The sequence below is a fragment of the Phoca vitulina genome, unplaced genomic scaffold (assembly GCF_004348235.1).
Source record: "Phoca vitulina isolate PV1807 unplaced genomic scaffold, GSC_HSeal_1.0 scaffold20, whole genome shotgun sequence".
NCBI classification, from domain to species: Eukaryota; Metazoa; Chordata; class Mammalia; order Carnivora; family Phocidae; genus Phoca; species Phoca vitulina.
This window is the reverse complement of record NW_022589723.1, coordinates 15,444,261-15,471,425: the sequence shown is the minus strand read 5'-3', so window position 1 is coordinate 15,471,425 and position 27,165 is coordinate 15,444,261. Positions and strand designations below refer to the sequence as shown.

Genomic DNA, 27,165 nt, shown 5'->3' with positions numbered 1-27,165 from the left:
ATTAAGATGATAACAAGGAAGACCAGACATCCTCAGCTTATGATGTAATACTAAGTGGGAAAAGAATCAGAATATAAAACTGTATATATACTGACTACAACTTTATATAGACAGAGATACATATAAATACACATTAAAATGGAAAAGATAAAAAATTATTTTATATAATAACTTACATTAGGTTTTTTCCCCTTTAGAAAGAAAACTTTGTATTTCTTTAATATTTAAAAAGGTAGGAAGGAGAGATGATCCATTAAAAAAAATAAAATTACCCTCCAACTCAATTAAGCAGAGAATTTTCTTGGTCAAGATGGTTGTTATTGCCCTTCTGTTGAATAAAACCAAGAACTAATACTTGGATCCAGTGGAAAATAATTTATTTTAGATGGTAACTTCTTAGACAAAGGTATCTCTTTGTATCATATTTATCCTTTGGGTGTTCAGTAAGAGAAAATGGAAGTAATTCAGAAATTGAAGTTAAATGAGCACATTATATTTTTGGCTTTGTTCCTCTCCCCTCCCAACCTTCTACTTTTCCCTTCCTAGACTTTCAGAATATAAAGTGCTAAAATAAACCAGCAACAACAGTTTCTATTTTTAGAGTGAACTTTAATCTAATTTTCACCAAGATCCATGCCAATTCAAAATCACTGCTCTTCTCTTGGTGCTAGTAATACAGTGATGGTCTTTTGCATTAAAATTTAAGAATTACAGTCACATAGGAGAAAGAAAAACTTGGCTTAGACTTCTTAGTGGTCAAATGTACACTGGCAAAAGCAAATGGAAAACTGATTGCAACTGTGTACTTGGATATTTAAAGCCAACACCATTTTTACCCCAATGGCTCAAATATTGGCATTAAGGTCCCCTTTCTTGACTCTAAAAACATGCATAGGAAAGTGGAGAAGGAAGGCCTGGCCTATTCAAATTCCAAATTTCCACTTACAGCCCTGCAAGCGAAGGGGCAGGAAGTAAGGACACTTCTTCTGCCGGCTTTCTTGCTCACTGCTGTAGTCATCCCCCTCCTTCACCACGATCCAAATAAGTGACCATCTAAGCATTAGATTAACTTTTATTTCGATGTGTAGCAAAACATTAGGTACGTGTTCTTATAAACTAATTTCCAAGCAGAACTGTTCATATTTTACCTTAGAGATAAATGGCTGCTAGAACACTGAATCTATCTCAGAATTTGGTCACATTGAGCCATTTTTCTCAGGCATAAAATAAATACCATAGCAGATAAGGATAATTCTGTGCTTCTGCCATTGGTTGTTAGAGCAACAAGAAGCCAGACTTCAGCTCTCTCTGTAGCCATTTACAAATCAGCCCACTCAATACTAATGCAAATGTAAACATATCATTCTGCCAACCACTGGGGCTGAAGGAATATCTTGGGAGCTAAAATGTGAACTCCCATTTGGTTCCAAGGCTTCTAGGCTAAGCATCCTATTGCCACAGTAAAACAGGCAGAAGTCAAGATGTTCTCCATCAGAAGAAAATAAAGTTAAATAAGGTAAATTAAACTAAAATAAGTAAATATAAACAAACCCCTAAACTGGGTAACTTTTAGGAGGCCCAAAGACAGGATACTTGTAGCTCTTGAAAATAGAAAAATTACCATTCTCTCTCTCTTTCTTTCTCTCACATACACATACAAAACCCTAAACTATTTAAGTTGTTTAAAAGAATCTACATTAACACCTCTTGGTCACGGTCAAAGTAAAAATCGCTTATTGTTTCAAAGAATCTACATTAACACCTCTTGGTCAGGGTCAAAGTAAAAATCGCTTAATATTTAAGTGATGAAATCCATAGCACTAAGCATCAAGGCTTTGATCTTAATTAGCTCCTGCTACTGTGACTTACACCAGAGTTGTTTGTAGGCTTTTAACACTACAGACAGGCTCCCCATCTCTTTGCTCTAACAGGCCAACAGCATGCCTATAAAGTAGAGAGGTCCACTTGATGATGCAAATGTGCAGGTGGGTGATTGGAGACACTTTGAGCATCGACTTTTCTTGTGATCTAAAATTTGCTCATGTAGAAGGTGGCTTCAGGCAGAACTAATGATGTATCTAAAAATGATGGCTGCAGAATCTCAGTTAATTTAGAGGGTTTTTTTTTTTTTACTTTGAAATGTCTTTATTCAATGCAATTTGCCGGTGACCTCAACTTAATAAAAAAAAACATGAGTGTATCTGAAATCTGTGCTTGCCATGAAATAGCTGTTAGTTTTAATACAGAATTCGTACCTGTGCTCTCAGAGGTGTCAGAATGACTGAACCAGAAAAGATCGCGGTTCTCACACTGAGTAAATGCAGATTCAATGGTGGTGCCTTATTTTTTATACCTTGGAGACACTGGATCTCTGTAGATATCTGGGCCGCCATGAGGATGGTGGCACCTTTCTAAAAGTTAATACTGAGTATAAGACGACCCGGAACACATCTTGAGCTGGCATTAACTTGGTCCCGCACTGTGGGGTATGTTTCAATTGGTCAGTGCCCATGCCAAAGGGCTGGCTAAATATTTTGATTATCACCTTGCAATATACCAAACTTCTTGGATCGTAAATTAGAAAATTCTCAAAGATGTCAATATTTGTATATTAGAATTTTAAGGTCTTAGACATGGATTTCTTTTTAAGTGTGGCAAAAGTACTGGAGTGAGTTAAGTCTCCTCTGGGCTATTAGCCTAAAAACCTAGAGAGAGGAAAGGACAGATCCAAATGAAATGAGCAGAATAATGCCAGCACTCAATGCATTTGATTTTATGTTGTAAAACTATCAAACAGCATGTAGGCTTAGTCTAGGGTCAAAGGTTTCAACAAGAGCACTGATTTCAACTTTTTTTTTTTTTCCTTTTGGTCCCATAATCCCCATGTCTTAATACCAAGTTTTGAGAGTGTGATCATCACAGTTATAATTCAAATGCAGGCCCGACATAATTTTATACTAGTATCTTAGTCTACTGAACTGTGAGGATTGCCCGCAGTGACCCTGGACTCCATGTCTATTCTGCCCTAGTTTACAACCGAGAGAACCAATGCCCAGGGAAATTAGGTGGCTTGTCTCAGTATATGATGCAGTGGGAACTCAGACCCAGAGCTTGGGACTCTTTACAACTCATGTCTGTCTACTCAGATCAATACAAAACAAATGTCATTGGTGAAAAGAAGCTATCAGGATGGGCCACATGATTTGCAAGGGCCAGTGTAAAATGAAAATGTGGAGGTCCTAATTAAAAAATTATTAATAATTTTAAGATAGCTACAGAAGAGCATTCTAGGCATGGGGCCAAGTGTGACTGCACAGGTAACACACCCAGGAAAACGGACCCTGGGTGTCGCGATTTCATTATTTACTGGATGCTGACTCTTGGAAGGTAAAGGGAAAGAAAGGCTCTTTGAACACTGAAAATGCTCAAAAATTATCTGTCACATGGATAAGTGAATGAATGACTATGCACATGAGTGAAAGAATGCACCTAGGAAATTACTACTAAGACTCGGAGGCAGGTTGAGTTAATGCAATAAGTCAACATGAGAACTTGGTCCATTCCTTAACAGTCACAGTTCATAATCTGAAAATACCACGTAACATGATCAACCTTCCCAGCCCCGACACAAATAAGTTATGAGAACTACGTCCAACATGCGAGTGGCCACGTGCGCATGTGGTAGGCATTACTGTGCTATTATGTGCTCAAGAAACGCCAACTGCTTACCAGAACTGTTTTGTATTTTTTCTCTCTTTTTGCATTTAGAAGTATCCATCCAGATACATTTTATGGAACCCATCCATGTGCAAAATCTACAAGCCCTTCCCTTCAGATATGAATATTTTATACATTGCCAGGCATCCTTGATTTAAAAACAATAGTAATAATAATAAAACTACTACAATTTATTGAGTTTTTATTATGTCAAATATCATGCCAAGTGCTTTGAATATATTTCCTCCTGACGAGGGCCTCATAACATCTCTATGAGGTAGATATATTACGCTGATTTTCCAGCGAGGAAAACCAGGCTCTGAGAGGTTGAGTGGCAGAATCAGAATTTGACCTTAGGACTATTTGGATTCCTGAAGACTCACTGCTCTTTGAAAAGAAAATAGTGCAAGTTGGACACACCAAGAAGAGCAGAGCAGGAGATATTGCTTGACTTGAAAGAATGAAACTTTTATTTCATAAGGCCTGAGTGAAGTTTCACTTTGGGGAACAGAAGTGAAAATCTAGGTGGTTAATTTTCAGCTTACTACAAAGGCCCATCAGTCGTACAAAGACATGTGGAGGAGGAGCCTCCTTGCCCACATTTTATGGGGCCTTCGGCCTGATTTATTGCCTTACTATACCAGGAAAAGAGGTTAACAGTGTAACAGTACAGAGTGAAAGAAGGCTCAGAGCCAAAGCTAAGATTTCCTCTCAGGTAGTTTGTAGGATGTTTCATTAAGAGACAAGACAAAGATTTAAAAAAAAAAAATGTGCATAACTTTCCTCGGTAGATACAGATTTACAATGTGTAATAGAAACACGGGAATCGTTACCTTTAGAGATTCAGGGGTTAATGGGTTTTGGAAGTAGGAATCATAAGAAAATGTGAGTTTATAATCATGAAATGTCTCAGAATTGAAGAAAATATAGTTAGTGTTTCTGTCTCTCCCTCTCAGGAGATAAAAGTGCCTTCAGAGTTATGGCTTCTATTTATTATGATGTTTCAAAGTGTTAATCTGGCAGGAGTATCTTATTTCTTATTTAAAACAAGCTACAGAAAAAAATAAGGAAAAAATGTGGAAGCGTAGCAAAAGCAAATTCATTTTATATATATTCTGTCCACATTTTGTAGCATTGTCCTCCAGTGTCATATCTTATATATTTTTTAATTGCCTGATTAAATAAAAAGTCTATTTTAGGTATGCAAAATTTTCAAATAACGGCAGAAAAATATTTCTGGCCAAACACCAAAGTTTTATAGCTTGAGAACACTCATGAATATGTCTATGTAATATACACTTTATGTACATAGTATGCGTATATAACAGTGTGATACATACAAATAATTTGTAACAAAATGCTTATTTTGTTCATGTATCCATCCAGTGGTAAGATAGTCTCCGGCATCTAAGTCCATTGGGATGGTCCCATTCCCCTGCCCAAGATTGCTTTAGGCTTCAGCCATGAGCAGGTGTCATGACTATATACAGAGACCCAGGAGAAATGTGTTACTAAGAAAGGTTTCTTAGTTAGACTTGGTCTCTTGATCTGCTGGCTATTCACTTGGAATGTGCCAGTTTTACTGGAAATATGAAAAGAGCTAGCCAAGGACAGGACGACAGGCTGGGAATGGCAGAGAATACAGAAAGAACCTGAGTCTTTGATGACATTGTTGAACCAAAGAATTTACCAACCCTGGAGCCACCCCATCTCAGGACTTCTTTTTATGTGACTTAATATACATGTCCTCATTGCTGAAGCAACTTTGAGTTGGGTTTTCTGCTACTTGTAGCCAAACGCAACATGACTGACACCTATTATGTTCAAAGAACTATTCTGGCCAATTTCCACACATTTTCTCTAATTGATTTCACATCTCTAAGCTAAGGGATATTTTCTCCACTTAAGAGAAAAGGAAACTAAGACTTGGAGAAACTAATCATATACTCACATCCAGTTATCAGATAGGACAGGATTGCAACCTTAGTCTGCTTGACTTTGAAAGTTATCATTTAAAATCTCTGTACGTGGGGCACCTGGGTGGCTCAGTCAGTTAAGGGTCTGACTCTTGATTTCAGCTCAGATTATGATCTCAGATTGAGCCTGCTTAAGCTTCTCTCTCTCCCTTTCTCTCTGCCCTTCCCTCCTCTCTCTCCTTAAAAAAAAAAAAAAAAAGCCTCCTAAAATCTCTGTATGCCTTTGTGTACAAGTGTGGTGGTACTGCATTTTTATATACGTCCACACTTATATACCTGTGGTGAAGGTGTTATCTGTGGTAGCCCATCATTTATCACATTTTTCAGTCTTTGAAAAGCTAAGATGTTCAACATAAACATGTTTAACATAATAATGTTAAAAAGACTGAGGCAGAATTGAGGGAATATTTGATAAAATAAAGCAAATGGCATGAGCTGGGAAAAGTAATCATTACCAGGTTTCCTTTTCCACGGGGATTACTTATTTTCCTTCTCATGGGTCAGAGAAGTCCAGCTCTGTTCTTGCAGCTAGCTGAGACATCAACATCGTGCCAGATGACATCTGCATTAAATACTTATCAATCTGTATGGATACCATTAATGAGTAGGAATGTCGTAAGGGAGATATGTGTCTCTACAGAAAATACCGAATCAAAGATGGCACATTTCCTGGATGGGGGCTACCATGCACCTTCCATTTTCAAAGAAGACTTTCCTAATCAATCAAGGCATTTCTTTTTCTCCCTGACCTTGGATATAGACCCACAGATTTCTTCAACACTAGCTGCGGCAGCCACTACCAATCAGTCAGGTGTGGCCCTCTACTTGGAAATTCATTTGCCCTGTGTGTCCTACATGTTCCACGGGGGGTGGCTCTTCAGGGACATAACTGAAATTACAGGGAAATTGTGCAATGCTAGCTTATCAACCCCTGAGAGCTGAATGAAGCGAAATTACTAACTGAAAATATTATCTATGTATTTCTGAAAATTGAGTCTAAAAACTATATTAGCAGCAATGAAGTTTAAGTGACCCCGAAAGAAAAGGGCAAAGTGTTGTAAAATATAAATGGCAATAATAAATTTGAAAGTTGGACTATTTGTGTGTTCGTCTCTTTTTTACAGATAGCTATATGCACATTCGTGAAGTGAATTCATATTTTGAAAAATCACCATTGGATTCGATCCTATCACCTAGCTAATTAAAATATGAAAATAAATACAACATTAAGCAATCCTACTACTAGAAAGAATCTTGGAGATTCTCTAGACTCTCTGCTGCCCATCCCCACCTCACTTTGTTCTAATGAGAAAACTAAGGGCAGCAAGGCCAGTGCCTTGTCCACAGATATTTGCTAACTCCATTAAAACACCTTCCTCATAGCCCTCCAAAATGACCTTCTGGTCCCCCAAATTCTCCTCCTTTACTCAGTCACCCCATGAAAGACAACAGGATTCAGGGATTCTGTAAATGCAGTTAATCAGGTAAATAATATTCATCCTCACGAGAAATAAACGAAAGACTACGAACAGTATGCTGAGTACAAAGTAGGACACGAAGATCAGTATGGTGAATGTTTGTTTTGTTACTACTATAATGATTATTTTTAAAAGCCCCCCAATTGATTATTCTAAAAGTAACAGGGCCCTCCTGAGCACTTATGTTCTATGACTTTATTGTTTCTTCCACTGATGGAACCAAGGAGGTTTTCGAGTGAGTGGCTGAGTTGTGGGCTTTGAAGTCAGACAGGCGTGGGCATGAATCCCGACTCTGCCACGGCCTGCTCCTGGTGAGGTACTGAGCTGTGGTAGACAGAATAATGTCCCCACCCCTCCCCAAAGATGTCCACACCCTAATCCCTGAACCTGTGAAGAGGCTACTTTACCTGGCAAGAGGGACTCTGTATATGTGATTAAGTAAAGGATCTGAAAACAGGGAGATTTTCCTGGATTACCTGGGTGGGCCCAATGTAATCATCAGGGTCCTGAAAAGATGGAAGGAGGAGGCACATAGCCAGGAAGGAGCTGGGACTACAGAAGCAAGTGAAGAAAGGAAGGCAGCCTCCAGAAGCTGGAAAAGATGGTTAAATGGCTTCACCCCAAGGCCTCCGGAAGAAATACAGCCCTGCGGACACCTTGCCTTTAGCCCAGTGACACCCATTTGGGTCTTCTTCTGTCCAGAACTGCGAGGTCACACAGTCGCGTTGTTTTAGGCCTCGGAAGCTGTGAGAATTTGTTATGACAGCAATGGGAAACTAACTGATGCTCCTGAGCATGTGTCCTCATCTATAAAATGGGAATAAAAAAGTATGTGCCCCACAGGGCTAATGCAAAGATTTTATTAAGAGAATATAAAGAAAACACGTTAGTGCTTGGCAGAGATTAAAAACTCAGTGAATGTTCACTGTCATTATACATGTGATATCATCACATAGACTAGGGATTTATATAGTGCTGATTATAATAAACGGTGATTCCATAAAATGTAATTCATTCTATCATAATAATACCTTACATCTGAGCAGCACTCATCTGGCTTTTACGAAGAACGTTTACCTCTGCTGTCTCAGGTGATGCTTATTAGAATTGTGACTCCACAGATGAAGAGACTGAGGGCCCGAGGGGACAGTGCTTTCCTCAGTCACTCAGAGAGCACTCTGTTGACCAAAGTTGGAGTCCAGGTCATCTGATTCCAAATACCATACACTCCCAATCTCATCGTGTGGCTTACAGAAATATACGGGCATGATATGCAGAATCTTAATATGAAACAAAAATGATAAAGCCAAATGATGATGGGGTTATTCATCGCACACCAGACCATTTCCCATACAACCTCACCCAGCGACGTCTTCTGCCAGGGCCTCCAGCCCCTGCTCCTCCAAGCGCAGCCTGAGTACTCTCCCTAATGCATCTAGTCAATTGTGCAAAGCACAAGGGAAAAAATTCCATCCTGACCGCAGCAGGCAATCACCTTATGCCCTGAAGCATGAAGTTTGATTACCCTTATCTCAGTTTATCATTAAATCAAAAACTGTTGCTATGAATACTGGCCTAGGACTCCATTTATGAAATGATATAGGCCAGTCAGCAGAAATAAGTGAGCGCTCTTTTTCTTTCTTAATTTCTGCTCACTGTGAAGATTTTTTTTTTTTTTGAACGAGGGGAAAAAAAAAAGCCTCTTTAGCTTTGAACGGATTTTATTACTTTCTTCACTCTTTCATGAGCTAGCCGGGATGCCTCTGGCTCATCACCATTCTCCCTGTGCTGTAGGCAAGAGGTTTCAGATCTGATACCTGGTGGCCTGCCAATGCTAGCCTTGAAGTCTACACCTTGTTTGGGTAGGGATCTGCACTCTGGCCATACCAGAGCATCATTTATCAAAGCATGGTCAAGGGACTGCAGGGTGTGGGTCACCTGAAAATGCAGACTCTGGACCCAGCAGAACAGAGCTATTAGTGCTGGGGCCCTGGGAATCTACCTTTTAACCCTACGTGATACTGATGAATTTTATCGTTGGAGGACCACTGGTAGAGATCAAAGCTGTGGGTAATGACAGGAATGGTCTGGGAATGTGCCTGGATTTCCCGGGTGCTATTCAGCTTTTCATCAGCCCAGGGGTCAACCAGCACAGAACATATGCCAATCATCTCTATCGGCCTTCAGTACAACCAACAGTAGAAGCCAGATTTCTGTGCTCATGAATCCAAAATGGCTGACATCAGGGTCAGGGTTATGCAACTGGGCATCAGGGTTGGGGTCAATCTCCAGGCCACTGGACCTCTCCTGCCAAACTCCCCTTTCCAGTCTGGCTGAATGTGCAGCAAGTGTCGTGCATGAGGGTAGAGGGTGGCTGGTGGGGAAACTGACTTCAAGGGCTACAGATCAGTTAAAGAGACATGATAAAAGCCCCTGGGAAGAGACAGCACAGTATGAGGGCTAAAAGCATGGGCTCTGGAGCCAGACTGCATTTACTTTTGTTTAATAGACACCAAGGCATAGACAGCACTCACCACCTGCCAAGCACTATTCTAAGTGCTGTTCAAATATTAATTCGTTTATGTCTCACTACAACCCTCTAGGTGGGTACTACCATCATGGTCCACGTTTTCTGTGGTGAAACTGAGCCTCAGAGAGGTGAAGTAATGCGCTCAAGACCACAGCTGATCAGTCACACTGCCCGGACTCACACCCCGACGGGCCGGCTCCAGGGTTCATGCTGTTCGATACCCTGCCACGCTATTTCTCATGGATCCAACTCCCCTGGTTTGACCCTTGGAAAATTGCATCAGCCCCCATCCCTGCATAAAATGAGGACATTATTAATAATAGAACCTACCTCCGAGAATGCAAATCAAATCATTTAATAGCTGCACTGAAAAGAGTATCAGGCACACAGTAAGCACTCAGTAAATGCTAGCTCTTAGTCCCCAGTCAGTCCTACACTCTCAGGGGCAGCCTGAGGATTAAATTAGATAACATATTCAAAGGGTCAGGCACAGTGCCATGGCACACAGAAGTGCTAGCTGTTATTATTAGCTGAGTTGAGCCAGGCCAGTTTATTTTAGGTCCTGTCTGAAAGGCAACTGTGCTTTATGCGGGAGAAGGCAGCCAGTCCTCCAAAAAAAATAACTGGGTGGGAGCCAGACTAATTATTAGACTGAACAGGTTCTCTGCTTTATGTCACTGGACTATTCCTGAAAAGTTCCTGATAGTGAATTTGTATATGCTTAATCCTTTTTCCCCACTGACCTATTTTATAATTTCTGATTGATCTTTCATTGGCGGTGATTCTTGACTTAAGTCTTCCCTCAGACTGTCATGTAACTATTAACTTGTAAAAGACTTAAATGTACCAAGGAAAATTGAACCACTGGAACAACTCTTGCCAAAGTAATTGGCTTAATCATTCCCTAATGTAATTGTTTTCATTTTATTTTTCCTGTATTATGTGTTCTAATAAGCACGCTTCTACTACACTGAACGTCCCGTCTTTCCTTCCATGAAGATTATCACCTCCACTAGTAAACGTAACCGTAGTTAAGTGGTTTGATTACGATTTGTGTTAAGTCAAGGGGTGAATGAAGGCTTGGCAACCCTCATACCCAACAGCCTAGCTTGGAGTAGGGTTGGGCATGGGAGGGAGGAGGGATGTGGGGAGGGAGTTGAGAAACTGGGCTTGTGGGTTGCAACTGCTGGGAGGTGAGTTTATCCTGAAAGCTCAGACCCAGAAAGTGCAGCTGAATCCCTAGGGTCTCTCCAGGATGGGATTTTCCAAAAGGAAGCATTAGGAACTTTCCAGGTTGTTTACTGCTACTTTTTCACTTGATCAGGAAAAAACGGTCAGCTCCAACCCCATTTTTTGCAGAGTTTACCAGGCATGATAGGATCTATCTGCAATGTAATAAAATGTTAAACTCAACTGACACGTTTACTAAGATGTTTGCTGCGCATCACTCTACTACCTTTCAGAGACGAACAGGCAGTCCAGCCTCACTGGACCTGCAGTGTGGTCTGAGCACTTACAGTCCAGCTCTTATCATTCTCACAGTTTTGACAAGTTTCTACACTCTTCTGCTTCCTCTCCCCACATCCCCTTTTCCCCTCTCCAAAACCCCCCATATATGTATGCAATTTATTCCTTACCATAGAGTCTATGTCTAACATAGAGTTTTTTCAAGTTTAAAAAAGATGAAACCAGTGAAGCAGGACCCTTCTAGTTTGGTTCTGCTAAACATCCCCATGGGGGGGAACTGTCTCACTGGGTAATTTGAGGCAAATCATGTTATCCCTTGCAATGTTCCTGTGCAACACTGAACCAGTTGGCAGTTGATATGGGGTTTTTAGCTCTGATCACGGAGCAATCTACTGAATCGCCGCAAGATTGATCCCATTCATTCTGATGGCTTAAGCCATGGGGCCATCTGCTGAATGGCTAAGTAGAGAAAGTAGACCAGAGATACTCAATAAATATTTGTGGATTGCATGGCAAACTGCCTCTTCACACCTGAAATGCAAGTCTGTCCTAGGCTAGGACTCAAATGTGGACAACTGATCGAGACCCCACCCCCACCCCCACCCCCACCCCAGGGCCTTTGCCTAAGCTGTTCTCTATGCTTGGAATGCCCTCCCTCTCACCACCTCCCCACTGCCCCTCACAGTCCACCTGTCCAAATCCTACCTAGTTCAAGGACCAGCTCAAATATCAGCGGCTCCACAAAGCCTTCCCTGACTACTCTAGCCAGAAATAACTTCTCACTCCTCTCAATTTCCATAGGTCTGTGTGTTTGTTTTCGGGCCCTTAAAACGCTTGCCATTTTATTTTGGCTATGTGTTTACCTGGTCTTTTCTATACCACTCAGCAAGACCCTTGAGCTCTGGAACTATGTGTCAGTTCCTGAACCATCTCCCCACCCTGGCACCTACTTGTGCAGAGCAGACATTTGGTAAAAGTTGGCTGAATGAACAAATGGTCACCCCAGCAATGACAAAAACAGAAACAACTGCAACATTCTTTATTCCTTCTTCTGCCTCTCCTCCTCCTCCTTCTTCTGTAGCTTTGCAAAAAATGTTTACTTGATCCACCAATTACCCAGGGGAGGAGGTTCAGGGACTTACTGATAGATGTAGACAACTCCACAGACCACAAAAGCTTCCAGAGACCCCTATAATGACAAGTGATGCCTAGGCCAACGTAGACGCTGGGGGAGTCTGAGTCTCTGGTCTGCTGACAGCCGGCTCCTGGGAATGGAAGTGTTATTTTCCCAAAGAGCTTCATCTGCTCTGGTTCATATGTGCCAGTTCCTCGTCTGACTAGAAACTCCTGACTTTATTTTTAAATACAGACTCCAGTAATAGGCTAAGTAATCGCAGATCTTCCCGAGACCTTATTTTACATGTCCCAACATACTGGCCTTCTTCGAACCCATATTTCTTTCCTGTAAATACACGTTGAACACCTTAAATTTCAGCATTCTATGTAGTGGTAGTATGTATTTGTTTTTTTTTTTCCCCCTCCCGTAGGAATCCTGAACAAAAAAAGGACAACAAAAGAAATGCTGATGCACGAGTGACAATTTCTCAACAATGCGCGTCTGATTACTCGTCTAGGTAAAAGGATTCTCCTGCAACCATAAGTTAAGAAAAATGCGTATGACAATGTAATACATAGTCAAACGTCAATAATACAATTTCCATCCTGGTGCCACTAAAGCTTGAACAGCTGCAGCTCTCACTGTCTTTGCTGATGGGGCCCATAAATACTCCTGGGAAATGGGACAAGGATACATAATGGATCTTCACCTGCCAAGATCAGGGAAATGAGTGTCAGTCGCACCCTGACGCAGACGCACTTCTTGGTGGAGAGTGATGAATATTGCCGTTTGTCCTATGTCACTGTCATCATGGAGAAAAATGGTGGCAGAAGAAGCTGTTCTAGGACACTTGAAAAGAAGAGTGTGTCATAATTATTTGGCCACCAGGAATAAAAGTGAAAGAAGTGTATAACAATATGATTTAGTTTAGAAAAGGTTAAAATTTAAGAGGATCCCCACACTGTACATATCCTTTCATTCGGTATAAAATTTTCCCTCAAAACAGGACTCTTTTATTGAAGACCACATGTGAGAAATATCAGGGAGGCACAAAATTGTAGGGTTGTTCATGTTCCCAGAAATAATTCAGTGTAGTGATGAAAGGGTGCGGGCTGACATGTTAGGCAGAAGTGAGTTCAAATCCCGACTCTACCATCCCCCTGCTGGTATGACCTCAGGAAAATGACCTGACTTCTCAGGTCCCTGAGTTTTCTTTTTAGATAGAGCAGTGATAATAACAGAGCCCACCCTGTGCAGCTGATTGAAGGTTACGTGATATAATTATGATGAAGACTAAGAGTAAGTGCTAGGTATTGTGTAGTGGCTGTTGTTTTCCCCCTCTTCCTCTTTCTCCATCACTGTCATCTTCGTCCTATCATCCCAGCTGGTACGAGGCAGTCTCCCCAGCCCACATCAAACTCCAAAAGCGGTACTTCTAATCATAAAAGTTTTCTTTTTAAAGCTTTGCAACATAACAAATGTATCCACCTAACTCATGTCACGCTTGTTTTATCAAGCAATGACTATTGTAACAGATACCTTCTTAGTAAAAAGAAGAACCCCCCTGCAAAAAAAAAAACAAAAAACAAAAAAAACTGATAGAAAGTATTGGGTACGATCAGACACAAGGCCCAGATTTAGGGACATCACGTGTTCTTTGTGAAAAGGGAAGAAGCAATGACATGCCCAGTTCTCCGAGGAACTTAGACAAGGTCTTTTTCTGTTTTCAGTCATTTGGAATCACAGGCTAAAACCTACTTCATTCTTTTCTTTGCCTTTTTAAAAAAGACTGCCTTCCGAAGGTCTAGGATGAGTGGTGTCTGAGTGGCTTCTTCTAATTCTGTAATTCCGGTGGTTTAATTGTATCAAGCCCACAGAGGCTTTCCCGTGGGTTGTCTAAGGCTGTGGCAAGTCCTCTCACCAGTGGAGCTCGCCACTGCGAGTCGGCAGGGCCTTTCCGCAGGTGTGCCCCCAGACCTGGATGAGGGGCCCAGCCCAGGTCGCCAAACAATGGAAACTTCCCGTTCTGGGTGTTAACTTTAGTTACCACAGCCAGACAATGCTGCCAGTGGTGTGGAAGAAAAAATTGCTGTAGCCAACTGTGCTGTTCACAGTCGGATGGATTCTGTGTAGCTCCAAATGGTGATGGAGCCAGCAGCCTGTTGTAGCCAAGGACAGGATGATGGATGATCTACATACTGTGTCCAAGTAGAGAGAATGGCAGAAGTTCACTTCAGGGTTGTTAAAATGCTAATCTGGGGGAGTTAACAAAGGCTTAATAGAAACGAAAAGTTTGAGAAATAAGTACACCTCATGTGGTATCTATGTGGACCACTGATTTGATCGCCCTTGGTTACCTAAATGGTGGCTTTTCACAGTAAAAACCCTTCCTAGTTTTCCTGTCGGATGAATGGAAGCGGCTCCAAAGTATCTAGCCACACTGCCACCGTTGTCATGGTCCGAGTAGAAAAGTCAGCCCAACAATAGCCACCTCAACTGAAGAAGGTTATGATATGCTTAATATAGTTATATGAATTTTATTCTCTCTCTGTGTCCTGGGAATAAATCAAAACACACTTTTTTTTCTCCCCAACTACAAGTTGGCCGCTGTTCATGAAATAAGCAGCAACCTAAGACATGGGCTTTGGTGGATTTCAAAGTGAAGTCTCCATTCGCATGAGTTCCCCTGTTCTAGTGACAGTTTCAATTCGTAAATTACACTTACAGTATATTGAATGATTAGTGTTCACAATTTAGGATTCAATGGCATGCTTCAAAAAAAGGGGCATATTTACATTTCTTGCCAAGTGATCCATTTTGCCACGCTCTAGTTCTTTGCATTCTTACTTAAGTTGAACATACAGAAACATGTGTGCCTCACCTGGCGTTGGAACACTGGCTAGCATAGCTTCTTGCAAACGACAGGTACTCAATAAATACGGACTGGTTGGCATACCCCAAGGGCCTCTTGCTTCCTCTAGAAATGAATCCAGAATGTGCAGGCTTAAAGTCTATTAATTGAAATAAAAGGTAATATTTTATCCTGCGATGTGTGAGGGAAGGAGTTCACCTCCTATGGTTACACCAATAATGGTTAGGCATTCAGCCAGGCTCTTAACTCTGCATAAAATGCATCAGAAGGGTGAAAAATGACCCCATTTCAGATGCATTTTTCACTCTTTGTATCTTAGTGAAACTCACATGCAAGAACAATGACTAAGCTAATTACCAGCGTTTATTATGATGGAGCAGCAAGAAGTGAACTTCTCCAGTTTCAGTTAAGTCCTTAGCAATTATGGGCATCTTTGTGAATCAAAGCTCTGATTCCTGCTTACTTGCCTGTGTGCCTTTCAAGCAAGAGAAACCACCACAGGAGGCTGTAGGGGCCCACTTACCCAGAGCACAGTTACTGGACAGATCCTTCCTGTGCAGTAAGCAGCCAGTGAACTGAAATCCACTGGATTTCTAAATTGCCCTCACTCTAAGGGCTAATAGGTTTACGTCAGAGCCATCTTTCAAATCCATCAAACCAGGGAAGACATGACCAGATGGTGCTATTAGTGGGCACCAAAAAAATGAAAGAGAGAGAGAGAAGAAGGAAGGAAGGAAGGAAGGAAGAAAGAAAGAAAGAAAGAAAGAAAGAAAGAAAGAGAAAGAAAGAAAGAAAAAGAAGGAAAGAAAGAAAGAAAGAAAGAAAGAAAGAAAGAAAGAAAAGGGCAGAATGCCCACAAATCTAAATCAAACTCGAGTTAATCAGCTGTTTGGTGATGGAGAAGTCACAATATTCTTGGCACACTGTCCTGCATCACAGAAATGTTCCTCAAAAAAGGTCATCTATGTAGCATCTCTAGTAGAAGTGAAGATAGGTAGCAATATTCTGTAGGATCCAATAAGACACAGTAACTGTTTGTTAATCTAACTAAATGTGCCAGTAGAAGAAAATGGTTTGCTAAACAACACATTTTGGAAATCTTAGGGTTATTTATTTAACTGTCTTTCTGAGAGCACATTCTAGGGACCTAAATCAGAGCATAGACAGTAACTATAAAAAACACAACCCAGCTATGACTGGGCTATAGTTTATTTACCTTAAGATGTTTTAAGTTCATGATAATATAGGCCCAAATCTCAGGGCTTACTTGACAATTTCTATTTATCTAAGCCGGGTAAATGTTTGTGTAATATTTGCCAGCCTGACAAAATATGCCCGTCACCCACTACATTAAACAGGACTACACACAACTTAATCTCCTGAGTTAGATAGCTAAGAGAGCACTAGGATTTTTTTAACAACTTGAATAAACCAGCATCAAAACCTATTGTTTATTAAACCAAAAGGATAGTAAAATCCTCATCTTGAGCTGTCGGGGATTTTTCTCAATTCTACAAGGACGAAACCTGGAAAAATTTCTCTGAACAAGAATTCTTCCTATGCTGAGGGACAGAGACCAAACCAGTTTAGAAAAATGTTAAACCTTTCCCTAGGACTTTAGCCTTGAAATAAACAAAAGAATCCACTTTATTGCTCCAAACATCAAGCAGAGGGAAGGACAATCCTGAAAAAGCAACTAGACTTTTTACTGCAGACTTAAAATTCTCAGTAGCCAGAAGTTCTTGGGAAAATGACCCTAGACATTTCTTTTCCCAAGTCACTGGAAACACTACCGTTATTTTTGAGAGAAAGCAGCCTCCCACAGTGGTGGACACCAGGTCCAATTACTGTTTACAAAGTCTATATATCTATAATAACGATCTACTGTCCCTTCTGTGTGAAAGTCACCCAGCTGAGACTGGCGAGGGATTGGGCTGCTGGAACGTGGGTTGCTGACTGGTCACCTCAGAACACGGAGTACTACCCTGAGTTCTTCTAATGCTGTAATTAATACTGCTACTTCATTCCCCTCTAGCTTCCACGACATTTAGCTCTTTATAAGTTCAGGATTTAAACACTCTCCCGACAGCGGTGGTCCCGAGAGTCGATTTAGCAGAAATTTTTAAAACCCAGTTCTCATCCACACCAAGTCTTTTATGACCTTTTATTTCAATCCAAGACTTATGCATGATAGAGGAAGCTTTAAGCCCTTCCAAGTTACCCAAGGCGGCTGCTCTATCAGTTTCTGCAGACCAGGAACAAACATCATCGCTGTCAAGACGGGAAATAAAAGTTTCCCTACCTTCCTCCTCACCATCCCCCAGCCAGCGGCTGCCGACGCGAGCGGCGGCTCCCTCCCGGCCGCAGGACGCCTCTCGCCGCCGGAGAAGGGGCTCATGCAAAATTGACTCTTCCTTATTTGTTTCCATCCATAATTGATGGGTAGATGAGAACGTAACACATCTCAGCGCTGGGCTCTTGCCTCCTGGCGGAGACCCTGTCCAAAACGCTTCCGTAAATCATTTCCAGCCGTAGAACAAAGCACGGAAAGTTGCGGGGGAGAGTGGCCAGCGGGAGAAACCGGGGCGCCGGGTGGGCGGTGGGGGTGGGCGGTGGGCAGCTCCGGGCCCCAGAGCCCGCCCGCGGCGCGCTTGGCCAGCAGGGGGAGAAGGAGGGTGGGAAGCGGCTGCCCTCCGGGTTGGAGCCGGGGCGGGAGGTGGAGGTGGCCGAGTACCCTGAGCCCCCGCCCCCAGGCGCTGCCGGGGGCTGTCCGAGCCAGGGGCGCACTGACAGGTAGCGGGCGTCCGCGGTGAGCTGCTGGGGTCTCGGCGGCGGCTCTGCGCCCCTTCTTCGAGCGCGGGCGAATGCCCGCTGGTCCGCTCCTCGCCTTGCCGGCGCCGCGCGACCCCGACGGTCCCAGCGTCGGCTCCGGGGCGGGCGGGCGGAAGGGGGCGGCCGAGCCCGCGGCCGGTTCTTTCGGCCTTGGCTCGGCTTTCGCGCTGGCTGGAGACGCCGTGCCCGAGCAGCCAGCAGCCCGCGTTCCCTCTGAGAATGTGCGGGGAGAGCGCGGAGCCGGCTCTGCCTGGCAAGAAACTTTTACTTGCCCCCTCCTTTCGCTTTTTTTTTTCGGGGGGGGCGGTGTGCACAGTGGAGGGGGCCTCCAAGTCCTCGTGCCCCTCCCCCTAAGCCTCCAGCAATGCCAGTTTGGACCGGTCCGCCAAACCTCTCCGGCCCGCTGCGCGTCCCTTGCACGGCAGGCGGACGGGGCTGCTTGGAAGAGAAATCAACTCTCCAGTGACAACACACACGCACGCACATACACACACACACACACGCACGCACGCACACAGGCACACGCACATACACGGGCTGCGATTCAGGCTCTGAGGATCTGGGTCCGATCCCCACCAGGCGCCCAGAGCATTAGCAGATTATAAGACAGTCTTACCTCATGGGGCGGGGGGAGGGGGGGGGGGCTAGTAAAAAAAAAAAAAAAGAAAGAAAGAAAGAAAAAGAAAAGCAGCTCGTCACGCGCAGGGAAAAAAAGAAAATAAAGAAAAAAAATCCGTCTTTCTCTTTAGGTCTTGGCTTCCTCGATATAATCCTGAAACTCGCCACCACCAGCCCTTGCAGCAGGGACGGCAGCAGCAGCGGGACGGAGCGGGAGCAAAACAAATCGAGGCAAGGCAAATGGTGTAATTCGATCCATCTCCAAGTCAATCCATCAGGCGAGCCGGAGCTGGTTCCCTCCCCGCACCAGGCAGCTCGCGACGCGGGGCCCACCCCCGGGCGCGGACGGCAGGAGGCGCGGGCGGCCCGGCGCGCTCACCCTCGGCCGAGCGCCGCCTGGAGGCCCCCAGCCCGGCGCCGCGGCCCCGCTGACCCCTTGGTGGCCCCCGCGTCCCTCCTCCCCGGCGCACCCTCCCTCTCCCACCTCTGAAGGGCTGCTCCTTCCAGCAACTCCCAGAGCCTCAGTCATCCGGCTCGCGGTGGCCGCTGCAGCCTGCGAAGCAGCCTTCTCGCTTTCCTCCCTCTTTCCCTCTTTTTCTCCTTCCCTCACTTTTTTTCACAGCTTTCCTCCAGACATCCAGAGGACAAATCATTGCAGCCCAGAGGAGCTGCAGACGCAGTTGCTCTGTAAAGTTCGGCCTTGGTTTCCTAATCTAAGATTTATTTTTTAAGCACATCCTTACAAAACCGCCCCCGTATTACCTTTCTCGTCCCCCAACCCCCTCCAATTTCTCTTTATAACCACTAAGCAAAACAGCTGGGAAGAAGCAATCAAACATGGCTTTATCTTTACAAAATACAGAAATTGCCTACTAAAAATCCCATTTCTACTTTGAATGAAAGCCATTCAGTACAGTATAATTTTGCAGGCTAATGAGCCGGTTTTACAGGCAAGTGTTTCGTGTAATATGTTGTGGGAGAAATGAAAATGTCCTTGAAGTGACATCATTTAAAATTGACTGTCACAAATGAAAGGGAAAAAAAGGCCATATATTCCAAAACAAGAGGATTTTAATCCAAACTTCATTTCCAAGAACAGGGGCTGTGTTTTATTAATTTCCAGTTGAATTATGAATCACGGAAGGCTCTAAATGGCTGGAATGAACCATGATATCTCTATTTAAAAAAAAAAAAGAAGAGAGGTTTTTCGCCAAACTTTTAATTTTCATTTGAGTATGGTTAATTACCAGGCAAGAGAGAAGAAGGGACTTGAGAAAGGATTTTCCTTTCCTCAATGGTCCCTGCTTTCTCCCCTGCACAAAGTTACATGTTTACATTTAGGAAAAATACCCTGTTCTGAGTTGTTTCTGAAACTTCCACTGACAGCCTTCAAAAGGAACTCAAAAAAGACACCCCAAGGAACTGCATCAGGACTCATCCGGAGAACTGTTTCCTCACTAGGTTACACTTTGTTACCAAAAGGAAGAAGGAGGGAGGAGGAGGGAGAGTCTTTTAAAATATAAACTCTCTTCCTGCTGTTCTTCCTATTCGGAAAAAAAGGGTAGGGGGCCGAAAGAACAGCTTTGGCAAGGCTGCTCTGTGATTTTTCTGTTGTTGTGAGGGCTTTTGTTGGCTGGCTGGCTGGTGTTTTCTGGTTGTGCTGGGCTCTGACATCATTGCAAGTTACTTGGCAGTCTGAGCCCTTCCCCAGCCAACTTCTGACCCAGAAAGCTGTGCCTGTTTTACTGGCATCCAGTCATCCCTCCCGCATTTTCTCCATCAAGAGAGCAGGCCCCACTTGCAGGCAGAGGGCTCTGTGCACTGAATGAAGATGCAAGGGGATGACCAGTGGCTTCCATGAGAGTCAAATTGCCACCCACCTGGAGGCAGAAAGCTCAGGAGCTGTTCTGTGTCTGCAGTAGCAGCAAAGGGGGAAAAAAAAAGTTCAGTTTTTTAGATTCCTGAATTCTTTGCTGAAACTCCACGATGGCCAACTTTACAGGGCACCACCCAGTTTATCGTGGACTGAGTTCTTAAATCCAGGAATAAAAAAAACTTTGAGGCTGCAGAAGGATGTGCTAATAGGTCACTTCGAGCCAAGGATTAGACATTTTTTCAGTCTAAATATCAGTCTCTGACCCAATCTCGATGTTTTGGTTCACTGGGGCAGAGAAGTAGGGAAGTAGACAATCCACTGACATGGAAAGAAAGACACCTTGTATCTTTTGGTCGGGATCAAGACATTACTCTTAAGGATTCATCATCTCCTTGGTTCCCAGAATCTTGATAGTCAGGAAAATGACATTCTTTTCATTTGGATTTTATTTTATTTTATTTTTTTTAAAGATTTTATTTATTTATTTGAGAAAGAATGAGAGAGAGCACATGAGAGGGGGGAGGGTCAGAGGGAGAAGCAGACTCCCCGCCGAGCAGGGAGCCCGATGCGGGACTCGATCCAGGGACTCCAGGATCATGACCCGAGCCGAAGGCAGTGGCTCAACCGAGCCACCCAGGCGCCCTTCATTTGGATTTTAGTGAGAAGAAGTGTAAGGGAAGTGCTCACTCTATGCAGTTTGTTATCATTTGTCCTTTCTGTTGATTTTATACACTTTTAACCTTTCAGCCCTGTTTACTTCTCTAGTGCGACCCTCCGGCGCACGTCCCACTTTACATCCATGCTAGGCTCTAGCATCGCATGGCCACTGGGAGCTCCCCACCGTGTCACACTGCTTCATGTCGCCTGTCTTCACTTGTGGTGTCTCTGCTTTTAGGGCTGCTCTTTCCCCATAATTTCAGGTACTTTAATTTCTGCTTTTCTTCACCTTTACCAAAAATTTTGTCCAGGTGTCAGAATGTCCCTCCTCCCACTAGCCCCAGGATGGGTTTAAGCACCTCTTTTCTATGCTCTCCCAGTAAGTTCATCTGTGTAATTTACCACATTGACGGGAAAATACCTGTTTAGGATGTCTTCTCTACTGGGTGCTTCTTGCCTTTTGACCTGGGTAGCCCCCGTGCCTAGCACAGTGCCTGGCATTTACTGGGCGCTCAATAAATACTTCTGAAACAGGTCAGGTAAGGGAGCTTACAACTTTCTTATATTCTTTTATGTGCTAAACCAGAGAGTATAGTCATCTCTAGATTGTGTGCTCCTTCGGAGTAGGGATTTATTCACCTGTATCCCCTGAGCAAGCAGAGTATCCTTGTAAGGATATTGGTTGAGTGAGTGAGCAATGAAGGAAGAAAGAAAGAGGAAAGGAAGGAAGATACCTGGCTCTTTCCACACTCAGAAAGAATACTTAAAGAACTCACTGCTGTAGATGGTTAGTGATGATGATGCTTTAGTGTTATCTGCATACATCTCCCATTAGCGCTAAGTAGTAACTTAATTCACAGTCCTTTGTTTCCTTTAGGAGTAAAATTCAGAATTTAATTTCTATGTTTCATTCCCAATCTTGTTTTCAGAATAAAAGCTATCTGAAAAGTATAGAGAATCTGCGTGTAGTAGTCAATGAAAGGATATCAATCATCAAAGAGTACAACTCATTAACTACTACAGCACAAAGCTTTAGTGCTTAACATGTGCCAAACTCTGTTCTTAGCATTTTACAAATATTAACTCACAACAATTCTATGAGGTAAGTACTATTATTATCTTCATTTTATAGAAGAGGAAACGAAGCTTACAGAGTTCACGTGACTTGCCTCAGGCCACACAGGCAGTAACTAAGTAGGACCTGAACCCTAACTCTTGCTTAGTTGTAACAGTGTTTAATAGCGAGGTCACAGTTAATAGTAGTAGTTAATAGTGAAGGCTGTAAAACATTAGACAACCTGGACTCAAGTCCATGCTCCTCCTCTCTTGGGATAATTTATTTGACTACACTGTGCTTTAGTCTTCTCATCTGTGAAATGGGTGATAACAATATTTCAAATGGGACTTATGAAGACTGAATGTGATAATGCATGTAAAGTGCTCAGCATCTTACCTGGAACACAGCAAGCACAGAATAAATATTAGCTAATGTTATTATACATGCCCTGAAGGCAGTGCAATCTTGGAAGCCTGCAGAATTGAAAGGGAAACTTAATCCAACCTCACGTTAAATGTGAGCCTTAGCGCAAAAGCACATGGTATACAATAGGTTTGCAATACCTTTTTGTTCCATTCCCTCATCTATGTCTATATATCTGTTAATTCAAATACGCACACTACTCACTATCCAGTGGATATGAAATACCATTTTTGTATGAATTTTAATGAATAATACAGTTTAGGATCTAGAATTTCATGTTCCAGAATAAAAAGAGAGGTATTGAAATTTCAAAGGTAGCTACAGCGCCTGTGATTACTGTAATTTGGAATGCACATATACAATTCCTTGCGTTCACACATTATAGAAAGTGCTTTTGTGGCAAGGGATTGCTTTCAAAACTAATCTAAGCTCTCCATGACATGATAAATCATTAATAATATAGACCCAAATCTCAGCATCTGCATGGGCACAGCTGGCCTCCTTGTGTCACAGTCTGCATATGAAAGTGACTCTGCCAAGATATTTCACTTTAATGAAAAATATTTATCACGCTAAATCTTAAACTTCAAGATTTTACTGACATAATTCTATTATTATGTACTATGATAAGATACCACCACAGCTATGCTTATGTTTTGAATGATAAAAATGTGCCTTTTTAGTCACTTTGATTACTATTCCTTAGCATGAACAATTTTTGCTGTACACTCTAAGTAAAGGGAATGCACCATGCATTTATGGAAATAATAAATCAGTTACTTATCTAATTTTGCTAATGACCCCACAGGTGCCACTGTGTGGAAGGACAATGAGTGCTCAAGCCAAATAAAATCAGACTTTTTTTTTTTTTGTACCATCAGAAAGATGAATGGTAAGCAGCCCTTAATAATACTGCTCTTTTGAAAACAGACAAGAGATCAGAAATGCTATCATCATTTTATCAAAGATGTTTTGAAACAGCAGAAGCAAAATAAACTTTTTAGAGGGAGGGTCAAACAAAAAGATGATAACTTAGTCCAAGTTGTTTACTTGTACTTATATGTACTTTGGGAAGGAGTGCTTAGGATACAGGGATGCTAACTTACATCCCTGCAGATATAGGGAAGCTGAGACTCTGTAAATTCCTCAGAGCCTTCTCTCCACAAATTTACAGTAACCAACCCCCTGACCTTGAGGAATTGGGGCTGAATAATATCTATTAAATGTTAGAATCTCTTCACAAAAATGAAAGATAATACAAATAATCAAAAGTGGTAGAGAATTAGAATATTTTATGTTTTTTTGAAATATACACTTTTTAATTTTTTTAACAAAGATATCAGATATCTTTTTTTATAAAAGATTTTTTATTTATTTGAGAGAGAGGGAGCATGAGCAGGGGGAGGGGCAGAAGGAGAGGGGTAAATGACTCCCCACTGAATGGGGAGCCCTATGCAGGGCTCCCAGGACCCCAAGATCATGACCTGAGCAGAAGGCAGACGCTTAAGTGACTGAGCCACCCAGGTGTCCCAATTTTTTTTTTTGAAATAGACCTCACTGCCTAATCACCCTCTTCTTCTCCTTTGCTTCCCCCTCTTTCTGCTTATTTTTTTATTTTTTTATTTTTTTTGCCTCAGCCAATGTTAAAATTCAAATCAACAAAGGGAGAAGAATCTAACTGGGTACTTATTACATCTTAGATACTGATGAGCTACAATAGTGTCCACTTAATTTTTACCATAACTCTTAGAGACAGGAATCATTTAGGAATGAAGAAACCCAGGATTGTTTGAGCTAACCATCTTGTTAAGGTTTCCAGCCTCGTAGATGATGGAGTCTAGAGTCTACCACAGGTCTGTTTGGCTCTCAAGCCTAATTTGCTTTCTAGCACACCATGCTGTAAAAAATGAAAATAGCACAGGTTTGAAAACCAGTGTGTCTTGGATAACACAGGAAATAAAAATATTTAAAACCCACAACTACACTCTCCAAGCTAGGTTAAAAATGTGTGCTTCAATTTCTAATTCTTTGATAGTTGTTGCTTGTTGCATACAAACTAGTATCAGGAATTCTGTGATAGGGTTTATAGCATACTTTAAACTTCCCTACATTATATGCATACTATTACCCATATAACTCCTCTTGATCACTTATAAATAATAATTTTTAAAAAACCTATTTAACAGCATGCAAATTTATATTAAAATAATCCCCACTGGGTAAGCTACAAATGTTTCAATTAATGGTTAAGGCCATAGTGATGGTACCTTTTGCCAAAAAAAATCCTAATCTCTAAATGCTACATATATTAGAACTGTGTATTAGAGCTACAGACTCAATTCATTGCTAGAAACCACTAGCGCCACCTATTGGTTAAAAAAAAAGAATAGGATTCTGGGTAATTTCCATTTTTCCAAACAAAGCAAGCAAGGATACATTTTTTCTTTCCTTTTGCCTTCTCAGGAGGATGTCTTCTATTATGGACATTTGATTAATATTGAATATGTTGGAGTCATTTAAAAAAATGACACTGGTAACGTGCAAGGGAGTGAAGGGTAATATGTGTATGGGAGACAGGAAAAAGTTGACATTCTGGAATAAAAATCAATAGCAAACACTGTTTGCATTCTGCTGTAATTATAGGAGTTGTCTAAAATCCCAAATGCCTTATTAAACTGTGATGAAGTGGCAAGGGCCAGCAGCACATAGGGAGATACATTTGGCTAACAAGTGTTTAAATCTGGGTCTGGGATATGGTGTCACTGAGTCAGCAATGACACAAATGAGGTAATAGGAGGTAACGGTGTCTCCATCAGCCCCAGCGACTGGAGTTTCATTTATGTTCTACAAGGAGGCTCAGGAGAAACCTGCTGTTTGTCTAAGCTTTCATTGGTTCCACGAAGTGATCTCTCCAGATCTCTCTGGCCTTCAAAACCAGAACCCGTCATCAGTATACAGTCAGCAAGTAAAAACAGTTAAGGATCATAAATTTTTACAACAGAATTTTCTTGCTGGGATGATCTTAGCAACCAAGTTAGATTTAAACATTATTCATTTTACTTTACTGTAGTTGAGGATGAGCTCCTCAACGGCTGCCTTCTAAAAGTTTGAATTGTGATATGCACTGAAAAAAAAAAAATCACTTCGAACTTACATTCTTTTTTTAAATTTAATTTAATTTTATTATGTTATGTTAGTCATCATACAATACATCATTAGTTTTTGATGTAGCGTTCCACGATTCATTGTTTTTGTATAACACCCAGTGCTCCATGCAATACATGCCCTCTTTAATACCCATCACCGGGCTAACCAATCCCCCCACCCCCCTCTCCTCTAAAACCCTCAGTTTGTTTCTCAGAGTCCATAGTCTCTCATGGTTCATCTCTCCCTCCGATTCTGCCCCCCTTTGTTTTTCCCTTCCTTCTCCTAATGTCCTCCATGCTATTCCTTATGTTCCACAAATAAATGAAACCATATGATAATTGACTTTCTCTGCTTGACTTATTTCACTTAGCATAATCTCCTCCAGTCCCATCCATGTTGATGTAGAAGTTGGGTATTCATTCTTTCTGATGGCTGAGTAATATTCCATTGTATATAATGGCAAAAATTGACAAGGCAAGAAACAACAAATATTAGAGAGGTTGTGGAGAAAGGGGAACCCTCACACTGTTGGTAGGAATGCATGCAAGTTGGTACAGCCACTTTGGAAAATAGTATGGAGGTTCCTCAAAAAATTAAAAATAGAGCTACCCTATGACCCGACAATTGTACTACTGGGTATTTACCCCAAAGACACGCATGTAGTGAAAAGAAGGGCCATATGCACCCCAGTGTTCATAGCAGCAATGTCTGCAATAGCCAAACTGTGGAAAGAGGCGAGATGCCCTTCAACAGATGAATGGATAAAGAAGATGTGGTCCATATATAGAATCGAACTTACATTCTTAAGGAAACCTTTAAAAGAGGAACCTCAGAGGTTGCCATTGTCTTAATTTGTATTTCAATTATAAAGCTAAGGAAAGAAACTGTTTGGCTAGAAGGCTTTCTGGAAAATCCAGAAAGGGTCCAGAAGGACTGTTTAGAAGCTTTTAACAGTATCACACATCCATTAAATTAGAATCTTTCCATGTTACAGTTGTATTCAATGGTTGACTTTTCAAATCTTATTGCATCTGGATGCACACACACACAATGTATGTGTATGTGTGTATGTGTGTGTGTGTGTGTGTGTGTATTTTTCTTCTAAGAATTCCTGTTTAAAGTATTCGTGAGTTCTTTCACTATATTAAAATCTTTGGAATTGTGCTCATAAACCAATGTGTTCTGAATTTCTGGGTCATAATTACAGACTAAATAGATTCATTTCTCATCACAAATTTTAATTAAGAATTCCAGTTATGCAATTATTTTCTAATGAATAATACCTACTCAGTACCAAAGCATACTATTAAATATGTTTACTCAAAAGTATGTTTTCTAAAGATACTTCCCATGGGTCAGTTCCTCACTTTTAAGTCATCAACCTTATATTTAAAATAA

The 27,165-nt window shown here is 41.9% G+C and overlaps 1 protein-coding gene across 17 annotated transcripts in view; it reads right to left on the bottom strand.

Moving 5' to 3' along the window:
• Positions 1–27,165, bottom strand: part of SEMA6D (semaphorin 6D) — a 593,940-nt gene that overhangs the window by 35,014 nt on the left and 531,761 nt on the right. For 7 of the 17 annotated variants that reach the window (XM_032417868.1, XM_032417872.1, XM_032417870.1 and 4 more), the window contains exon 1: positions 12,995–15,910. The exons of 1 other annotated variant lie outside the window; for it this stretch is intronic. The gene's annotated coding sequence lies outside the window, so the exon portion shown is untranslated. Of the gene's footprint in view, positions 1–12,994; positions 15,911–17,459; positions 17,743–18,605; positions 18,622–19,091; positions 19,199–27,165 lie in introns of those variants that run through there. 9 more of the 17 variants (XM_032417863.1, XM_032417864.1, XM_032417873.1 and 6 more) reach the window with 7 other exon arrangements.